Source organism: Mirounga angustirostris, unplaced genomic scaffold, assembly GCF_029215605.1.
Source record: "Mirounga angustirostris isolate CCGP_5_RB_7025 unplaced genomic scaffold, mMirAng1.0.hap1 SCAF_7, whole genome shotgun sequence".
In the NCBI taxonomy this organism is placed as follows: Eukaryota; Metazoa; Chordata; class Mammalia; order Carnivora; family Phocidae; genus Mirounga; species Mirounga angustirostris.
The window spans coordinates 44,947,696-44,958,062 of NW_026991715.1; the positions used below are offsets into that span (position 1 = coordinate 44,947,696).

Sequence of the window (10,367 nt, forward strand, 5' to 3'; positions counted from 1 at the left end):
TTTTACTTGTCTACCAAATAACTTTTTAAAAATGTTTTAAATCCAAGAATCAGTAACCCATGAATCAATTCATCCATTAGTGATAATCCCCTCTCCTTGCTTAGTTTTCTTTTTAGGCACTGGCTTTGTTTCCTATCCTTCCAACATACAGCCTGACTTCCAAGAGTAAGGAGCATTTCAGTTGTAAAAATGTCCACACAGTGCCCCACTTTCATAACAGGAAATAAATAATTAAGTTTTACTAAAGAAAGAAAAGTCAGAACATTCTATGCTTGCCTTATACATCCAATTCAAGTTCACTCATACTTAATTTTCTTATTTTGGGAGTTTTACTTCTTTCTGCACATGGGCTCCTTTCATTACCTGGCCACAAAGGATAAATGTGGTCTACTATTCACATTTGTAATGCAAATAAAATATCACAAACTTTTCTTTGCAGAATAAACACCTTAAAGCTAACATTTCCTTGGAAAATAAGATCAGGAAATAATTGTCAAGAAAGTGTACATCATGGTATATATATATATATATATATATATATATATAAAATGGGATATTATGCAGCCATCGAAAGGAATGAAATCCTGCCATTTACAACGACATGGATGGAACTGGAGGGTATTATGCTGAGCGAAATAAGTCAAACAGAAAGACATGTATCATATGACCTCACTGATATGAGGAATTCTTAATCTCAGGAAACAAACTGAGGGTTGCTGGAGTGGTGGTGGGGTGGGAGGGATGGGGTGGCTGGGTGAGAGACATTGGGGAGGGTATGTGCTATGGTAAGCGCTGTGAATTGCATAAGACTGTTGAACAACAGACCTTTACCTCTGAAACAAATAATACATTATATGTTAAAAAAAAGAAGAAGATAGCAGGAAGGGAAAATGAAGGGGGGGGGAAATCGGAGGGGGAGACAAACCATGAGAGACTATGGACTCTGAGAAACAAACTGAGGGTTCTAGAGGGGAGGTGGTGGGGGGATGGGTTAGCCTGGTGATGGGTATTAAAGAGGGCATGTATTGAATGGAGCACTGGGTGTTATACGCAAACAATGAATCATGGAACACTACATCAAAAACTAATGATGTAATGTATGGTAATTAACATAACAATAAAATAAAATTTAAAAAAAGAAAGTGTATATCAATAAAATATTCTGTCAAAGAATATCAAGTATACTGATAACCTAGAAATCCTGTTTCTTCCTTTGTCTCATACTGTTTTAATCATATGACATCATGCATATCAGTATTTGAAAGCTATTGGCTATTGGGACATTTCAACGTAATATTGTCCTTAGAATCGATGATCTGGGATTCTAAGAAAGTCCATTTTAGGGCACCTGGGTGGTTCAGTTGGTTAAACATCTGCCTTCAGCTCAGGTCATGATCCCAGGGTTTGGGATCAAGTTCTGAGTCAGGGTCCCTGGGAGTCGGCTTCTCCCTCTGCTCTTCCCCTCCTCCCCATCCTGCTCACTCTCTCTAAATAAATAAATAAATAAATAAATAAATAAATAAATAAATATCTTTAAAAAAAGGAAAGTCCATTTTATACCAATTTGTTTGGTTCCTTGGCAACTAGACCTCCTTTGATAGGATCTGAGAATTAATATTCCTATTTCATAAAGAACATAAGAGAGACCCAAGCATATGATTTCAAAGGTGGTCTCTGTCCAAGTACGTGTTCCTCGAACAAAGCTGTCCTAATTCTCCCTGTGTGTTTTCCAGATTCTGTTCTAAGAAATCTACCTCATTCACTCTGCTTATGGAAAATCACTGATTTCTTGATTCATTCAACAAATATTTACTGAACATGAAGTATATACTAAACAATGGATAAGAGGCTGGACACAAACAATCCTACTTTACCCCTATGATAAGGGCTCCAAAGCACATACAGAACACAGAGACATCTAATTTGGTCTTGGGGTTGGAAGGCTAACCTATAGGAGGATATTCTTGATATATCCAAAAAGCAGGAAGAATTAGGTGCAAAGAAGAAGAAGGAGCAAGGGTGGAGTGGAGGGAAGGAATGACTAGATGGGGAGGAGTCCCAGACAGACAGATCACATGGACAGAGGTGCAGACTCAGAGGCATACAGCACATAGGCTACAGTAGAGGGGGTGTGTGCAGGAGAACAGTGTGAAATGAGACTGGAGAGACAGGAAGGAGAGGGTCAGGAAAGATCAATGACCAATAGTGTCACTGCTTATTGGTCATGTCCCAAAGTGCTGGGGGAGCATGGAGAGATTTTTATTTGTAAGACACTGATTGTTCTTCTTTTTCTTTCTCATTCTATGGAGGATAGAACAGACAATATGCCTTTATGGAAAGTGAGTTGAAAGGTAGAAAATAACCATGGGTTTCTGAAAAGAGAGGAAGATACATGATCAACACCCTGTCCCAATGAGGACTTTTTTTTTTTTTTTTTTTTTGAAATGGACGAAGTCATCACATACCTTACCACATTTCTGGTCTCTATGATGGTACTGAAATATTGACTAGGTTTCTGATATTCTGGAGTCTGAATGTCACTACAGGGATGAATAAACCAAACAGACTGGATTCACATGGGTTTGCCATATGACATATTTTTTTCCACATAAGATGAGAGGAAAAACTGATTTCACTCAATTTCCTGCCTTATGTAGGTTAAAACTAAAGTCAGTGCTATTATCCCTTTGCCTATTCTTTTGTATTTAAATTTGATGTGGGATTGTGTTTTTACGGAAGAAATCATTTAATACCTTCTGCTACCTATTTTTCTTTTTTGTCATGGGTTTTAATTTTAAAAAGAAAAACAGGACATGGACTTTCTTTTCTATGAAAACCCCACTATTTCTAGACTTCAAGAACTTTTAAGTTATCAAATAAAAAGATGTATTAATTTATCCTAACTACAGTGTAATTCTTTACAGGCTAAGTATCTTGTAATATGTGCAATCTTTTATATTACTCTTATGTGGTCAGATTTTAATAGCTCAAAAGTTAGGAAAACTTCGTAAGACCACCAAAATGAAGTTGTATTACATGTAGATCCTATAGTGACACAATATGAACCACAGTGGCTTGAGGACCAGAGCTTAAAAGTGCCTACTTGCGCTCTAGTCAGAAAATACCTATATGTATGAAATACAGAATCTGACATCTCTACAGAGTATTCTGAAGTCTCAGTATTTCTGTTTATAAGAAGGTAAAACTTGTCCCTAAACCATACTGCCAACATGCTGAGATTCCCCTAGGATACAGATTTCATTTGAGTGAACACAGTTATTGATAGTGGGAGTATATTTCACATGTGCTTAAGCTATCACTGTCTATTCAGACAATGAGGACAGTGAAAGTAAAAAAGTATTGTTTGGCTAGGAGCTGGATCTCAGTCTTTCTGCTTCATTCTTTGTTCATTTGTGCACTCATTTGTTAGTTTATTCACTCAAAAATATATATTGAGCAATTTCTGTGGTAGACACAGTGACAGGTGCTCAATTCAATGATGAGTGAAACACATCTGGTTTCTATGATTGAGCATCTTGCCTGTGGAGTGCAGAGTCAAAGAATGTTAATAAAAAATAGAAATTTTAAATCTGATTTTTATATGTAAAAATGCCACCCTCCAAAAAAAGACAAGTTATCTTTCAGTAAGGAATGAAGACTCAGTCCATTGAGGAAGATAAACATGTAAACAAATATAAATCCAAATGATCGGTAGGTGATGGAGATTTCAAAAAAATAATAATAATAAAGGATTTTAGAGGCAGGAAGTCCCAGCTTTGGATTTGGGTTTCAAGTCTAGTCACGTGCCCTTGAGCCAGTTATTCAAGTCCTTTAAACCTCAGTCTTCTCCTCTGTAAAGTGAGGATAAAACTACCTTGCTTATTGGATAGTATAAGAATTGGCTAAGGTACAGGCAGCTCATTAAATTGTAGTTATCATGACTGTTATTTCCTGGAGTCATGGAATTTTTCACATTGGAGGGAACATTTCAAGTTGGTCTGAAAGACAAGTAGAGTTTATCAGGCAGAAAAAGTTTGTTAGGATGTTCCAGAGAAAAGGAACAAAGTGTGCGAATTCATGTGACCAGAATTAAAATAGTTTCTTGGTAGAACAGCAAATGGGTGAGTGCAGGTGGAGCATAATGGTATCCAAATAATTGTTTTTTCTACCTTTTCTTTCAACTGATAAACATAGGAAAGCATTCTAAAAATCAAATAAATTCTTCTTTCTCTTTATCCTTTCTCCATACCCTATACCAATGAAATACATACATCTTTTAGAGTAATTCAATGTTAAGAGACTTGGTACATCAAGATTAGCAGATTTCACAGCACTGGACGAAAAAGAGAAAGACAACTTGACAGCAAACATGTTTTGTGTGAGAGTTTGAGTGCTCCAGCAGGTTTAGAAGACACAGTTAAAGTGCTAAAAACTGGTTCAGAGGTATTTAGTGGAGCTCCTACCATCATCCCTATCACTTTTCTACCTAATAAAAAGCCATTTCTTATCACTTACACTATTTGTGAATTCTCGTCCAGGAAGGGAGTTCCTTTTTTAGGCAATGGGAAAGCCCTCTCCTTCTTCCCTGAGAGATTCCTGAGCAACCACCAGCAGCGACCATGAACACAGCCAGTACTTGCGTGGGTCCTCTTGTGCATGGCACCTGAATGACTCACCCTTCCAGATGGCCATGTAAGCCTTCATCCAGACTCCACTCTTGGCACTATTAACCCGACCTGGGGCTGTTTCAGTACATAGCTTTTCTCTTTTGTAAGGACCACGGTTTTTAGAAATTAAAACTGTCTACTGCTCTGATTTCTGAATATGAAAGTATCTTCCTTCAGTATAAACTATTTTAAAAAAAATTGCAGAGGGGTACAAGAGAACAAAATTGAAAAATTGACGTATTTCTGTCTTATCTTTCTTCTTTCTTTCCTTAAGATTTCCAACAGGGGAGGGGCACCTGGGTGGCTCAGTTGGTTAAGCGACTGCCTTCGGCTCAGGTCATGATCCTGGAGTCCCGGGATCAAGTCCCGCATCGGACTCCCTGCTCAGTGGGGAGTCTGCTTCTCCCTCTGACTCTCCTCCCTCTCATGCTCTCTGTCTTTCATTCTCTCTCTCTCAAATAAATAAATAAAATCTTTAAAAAAAAAAAATTAAAAAAAAAAAAAAAAGATTTCCAACAGGGGAATTACTAGGTCAAAGGGAATAAACCTTTTTAAGTCTCTTGATGTATACTGTCAAATTGTTTTTTAGAAATATTAGAAATGTTTAGAAAAGCAATTTCTGCTTTTACAGGTACTGAGAATGTCATATGATATTCTAATCAACATATAATAAATATGTAAAAACTTGGCAAATCTGTTATTTCTTTGTTTTAATTTCTACTTCTTATTACAAGTAAGAAAGACTAATTTTTATTTTATTTCTAATGTTTTCCTTTCCTTTTTTTTTGAAGTATAGTTGAGATACAGTGTTACATTACTTTTTTTTTAAATTCAATTAGCCAACATATAGTACATCATTAGTTTCAGATGTAGTGTTTAGTAATTCATCAGATGCATATAACACCCAGCGCTCATCACGTCACTTACATTACTTTCAGGTGATTCAACAAGTATGATTCAATAAGTCTATATCATCTATGCTATACTAAGCCCACCACAAGAAAGATCAATTTTTAAATTTATATTTTGAAGTTGGTCTGAAAGACAAGAAAGATCATTTGAAGAAAGATCAATTTTTAAATTTATATTTTATTTTTAGCAAAGTTATATAGGCACATAAATAATTTAATAGTATTATACCAAGACAAAAAATAAAAATAAAAATAAAAATCCCCTGCACTGCCTCTCCAACCCCTGTACATACAGGTACCTTCCATTCCCCAAAGGTAGTCACTTTCAAATTCTGTAGCTGATTTATTTGCTATATTCTTCTATATCTCTAAATAACTTACCTGTATTGCTACTTCATAATACTTCAATTTTAGGCATCGATTATTGATATTCAATTAGCAGATGAGAATTTAGCTTCTCATCTATTCATACTTCTTATCTCCAATCCTTCTAATATAGATTGTAATTTTGGTTAGATTGAGTTATTGTGTTTATGTTAGTGGGACTAAGGAAATACTATAAGTAGCTTAAATTATGTTGGATTAATTTTGTTTTCCTCACAAGGTTTTGCTTTCTTTGTAGTTGAAGATTCTTGTCTTGTTTGTTTTCTTAAGTGTCTGTACATTTGTAATTAATTCAATCCCAAATTTTGCCCCAACTGCAAAGCTCTCCTCTTAAGTATGGTTCAAATGCATCAATAATTTTATCAAGTTCATTTTCTTGAAGAAATATTTCCCAAAGGCTTCTTCTGATCTAGAATGGTTATTCCCTATGTCTGTTGCACAGCTGTGACTTTGGGATGTTCCTTCATCATTATCCTGATGATAATGTTTTTAAAGTTTACTCCCTTGTTTTGGTAAGCACATTTCCAGGAGCTTTCTGAGAAAGTATGTATCCAAGGCAAATTTGTCAAGGACACGCATCTTTGAAATTATCTTTATTCTATGCTCACTCCTGGTTAATGATTTGGGTGAGTATCGAATCCTTGGTTGGATCATTTTCCTTCAAAACTTAAAAGGCAGTGTTCCACTGTTTTCTAGGTTTCAATGTGCATCTTAAGAAGTCTGATGACCTTTTGATTTTTGATCATTTGTGTATGATCTGATGATGATCTTAAGGATACGTCTTTTATATTCATATTGTGCTGGATGCTCCTATTAATGAGTTCTGAAAATTTTTATTCAATTATTGCCTCCTGCAGTTTTCTCTTCCTTGTAGAATTTGTATTATTTGGATGTTAGATTTCTTGGGCTGGTCCTCTAATTTTCTCATGTTTTTATTCTGTATTTTCTATTTCTTTGTCTTTTGGTCTATTTTCCTGATGATATTCTAAAATTCATCTTTCTATTCTATTGAAGTTTTTTTTTTATTTCTGCTATCATATTTTACTTGTCAAGAATTCTTCTTGTTCTCTAAATGTTCCCTTTTTTATAGCATTCTGTTCTTGTTTCATGAAAGCAATGCTAATAATACTGATAGATACATTATCAACAATAACTCCTCTTTTCTCTCTGAGCATATTTTATAAGTTTGCTTCTTCCTCCAGCATCTGTACTCCTTGTAAGCTGGTCTTTTAAAATTTATTTTGGTTTCCATCCTTCATTTAAATACTTTCCCCAAATGTTTGGTAAATCTTATCTGGCTACTCATATTTAGATTAGAGCACTAAAAATTGGATTGGAAGCTCTGTTTTCATGGTAAGATTTGTCAACCATAATCTTTACCACAGAGTGATCTGGGTGGCTGTTTCTTTGGGTCTTTTCTCTTGGGCTGGTGAATTCTCCACAGGATGCTTCAATCTCCTATCCAGAAGGTTTATGCATAATTGGAAATTTAGTGGAGTAAAAAGACTGGAACTCTCAATATTTAAAACTCATTCAACAAATAAGTGAGTATCTATATTTTCCAGACTCTATTATAACCTCTGAAGTAAAAGCGGTAAATAAAATTGAAAAATCCTTATATTATTATGAACAAAAATATGTAAATGTTTACTTAATCCCTCTGTCTTCAGTATCATACCTCATTTCATCATCAAAATTCTCAATTTTCATCTATGCCTGTTGTTTCTCAGTCTAAAGACCGTTTTATACTCTTCTGGGCCACTTTTTTTTTAAATTTTTTTATTCTTATGTTAATCCCCATACATTACATCATTAGTTTCAGATGTAGTGTTCCATGATTCATTGTTTGTGTATAACACCCAGTGCTCCATGCAGAATGTGCCCTCCTCAATACCCACTACCAGGCTAACCCATCCTCCCACCCCCCTCCCCTCTAGAAGCCTCAGTTTGTTTTTCAGACTCCATCGTCTCTCGTGGTTTGTCTACCCCTCCGATTTCCCCCGCTTCATTCTTCCCCTCCTGCTACCTTCTTCTTCTTCTTTTTTTTTTTTTCTTAACATATATTGCATTATTTGTTTCAGAGGTACAGATCTGAGATTCAGTAGTCTTACACAATTCACAGCGCTCACCATAGCACATACCCTCCCCAATGTCTCTCACCCAGCCACCCCATCCCTCCCACCCCCCCCCCCCACTCCAACAACACTCAGTTTGTTTCCTGCGATTAAGAATTCCTCATATCAGTGAGATCATATGATACATGTCTTTCTCTGTTTGACTTATTTCGCTCAACATAATACTCTCCAGTTCCATCCACGTCGTTGCAAACGGCAAGATCTCATTCCTTTTGATGGCTGCATAATATTCCATTGTATATATATACCACATCTTCTTTATCCATTCATCTGTTGATGGACATCTTGGCTCTTTCCACAGTTTGGCTATTGTGGACATTGCTGCTATAAACATCGGGGTGCACGTACCCTTTCAGATCCCTACTTTTGTATCTTTGGGGTAAATACCCAGTAGTGCAATTGCTGGATCATATGGTAGCTCTATTTTCAACTTTTTGAGGAACCTCCATACTGTTTTCCAGAGTGGCTGCACCAGCTTGCATTCCCAGAGGGTTCCCCTTTCTCCGCATCCCCGCCAACATCTGTCATTTCCTGACTTGTTAATTTTAGCCATTCTGACTGGTGTGAGGTGGGATCTCATTGAGGTTTTGATTTGGATTTCCCTGATGCCGAGCGATATTGAGCACTTTTTCATGTGTCTGTTGGCCATTTGGATGTCTTCTTTGGAAAAATATCTGTTCATATCTTCTGCCCATTTCTTGATTGAATTCTTTGTTCTTTGGGTGTTGAGTTTGATGAGTTCTTTATAGATTTTGGGTACTAGCCCTTTATCTGATATGTCATTTGCAAATATCTTCTCCCATTCTGTTGGTTGTCTTTTGGTTTTGTTGACTGTTTCCTTTGCTTTGCAAAAGCTTTTTATCTTGATGAAGTCCCAATAGTTCATTTTTGCCCTTGCTTCCCTTGCCTTTGGCGATGTTTCTAGGAAGAAGTTGCTTCGGCTGAGGTCAAAGAGGTTGCTGCCTGTGTTCTCCTTTAGGATGCTGATGGACTCCTGTCTCACATTGAGGTCTTTCAACTATTTGGAGTCTATTTTTGTGTGTGGTGTAAGGAAATGGTCCAGTTTCATTCTTCTGCATGTGGCTATCCAATTTTCCCAGCACCATTTGTTGAAGAGACTGTCTTTGTTCCATTGGACATTCTTTCCTGCTTTGTCAAAGATGAGCTGACCATAGAGTTGAGGGTCCATTTCTGGGCTCTCTATTCCGTTCCATTGATCTATGTGTCCGTTTTTGTGCCACTACCATGCTGTCTTGATGATGACAGTTTTGTAATAGAGCTGGAAGTCCGGAATTGTGATGCCGCCGGCTTTGCTTTTCTTTTTCAACATTCCTCTGGCTATGCGGGGTCTTTTCTGGTTCCATACAAATTTTAGGATTATTTGTTCCATTTCTTTGAAAAAAGTGGATGGTATTTAGATGGGGATTGCATTGAATGTGTAGATTGCTCTAGGTAGCATTGATATCTTCACAATATTTGTTCTTCCAATCCATGAGCATGGAATGTTTTTCCATTTCTTTGTGTCTTCCTCAATTTCTTTCATGAGTATTTTATAATTTTCTGAGTACAGATCCTTTGTCTCTTTGGTTAGATTTATTCCTAGGTATCTTACGGTTTTGGGTGCAATTGTAAATCGGATTGACTCCTTAATTTCTTTTTCTTCTGTCTTGTTGTTGGTGTATAGGAATGTCATTGATTTCTGTGCATTGATTTTATATCCTGCCACTTTACTGAATTCCTGTATGAGTTCTAGTAGTTTTGGGGTGGAGTCTTTGGGGTTTTCCACATAAAGTATCATATCATCTGCAAAGAGTGAGAGTTTGACTTCTTCTTTGCCGATTTGATTGCCTTTAAATTTCTTTTTGTTGTCTGATTGCTGTGGCTAGGACTTCCAATACTATGTTGAATAGCAGTGGTGATAGTGGACATCCCTGCCGCGTTCCTGACTTTAGGGGGAAAGCTCTCAGTTTTTCCCCATTGAGAATGATATTCGCTGTAGGTTTTTCATAGATGGCTTTTATGATATTGAGGTATGTACCCTCTATGCCTATACTCTGAAGTTTTGATCAAGAAAGGATGCTGTACTTTGTCAAAAGCTTTTTCTGCATCTATTGAGAGGATCATATGATTCTTGTTCTTTCTTTTGTTAATGTATTGTATCACATTGGTTGATTTGCGGATGTTGAACCAACCTTGCAGCCCAGGGATAAATCCCACTTCTGGGCCACTTTCTTACACCATCCACAAAAATAAGCTCAAAATGGATTAAA

General features: G+C 36.6%; 1 protein-coding gene across 5 annotated transcripts in view; it reads right to left on the minus strand.

Moving 5' to 3' along the window:
* Positions 1 to 10,367, minus strand: part of PDE4D (phosphodiesterase 4D) — a 745,734-nt gene that overhangs the window by 84,787 nt on the left and 650,580 nt on the right. The gene's annotated exons all lie outside the window — the stretch shown is intronic.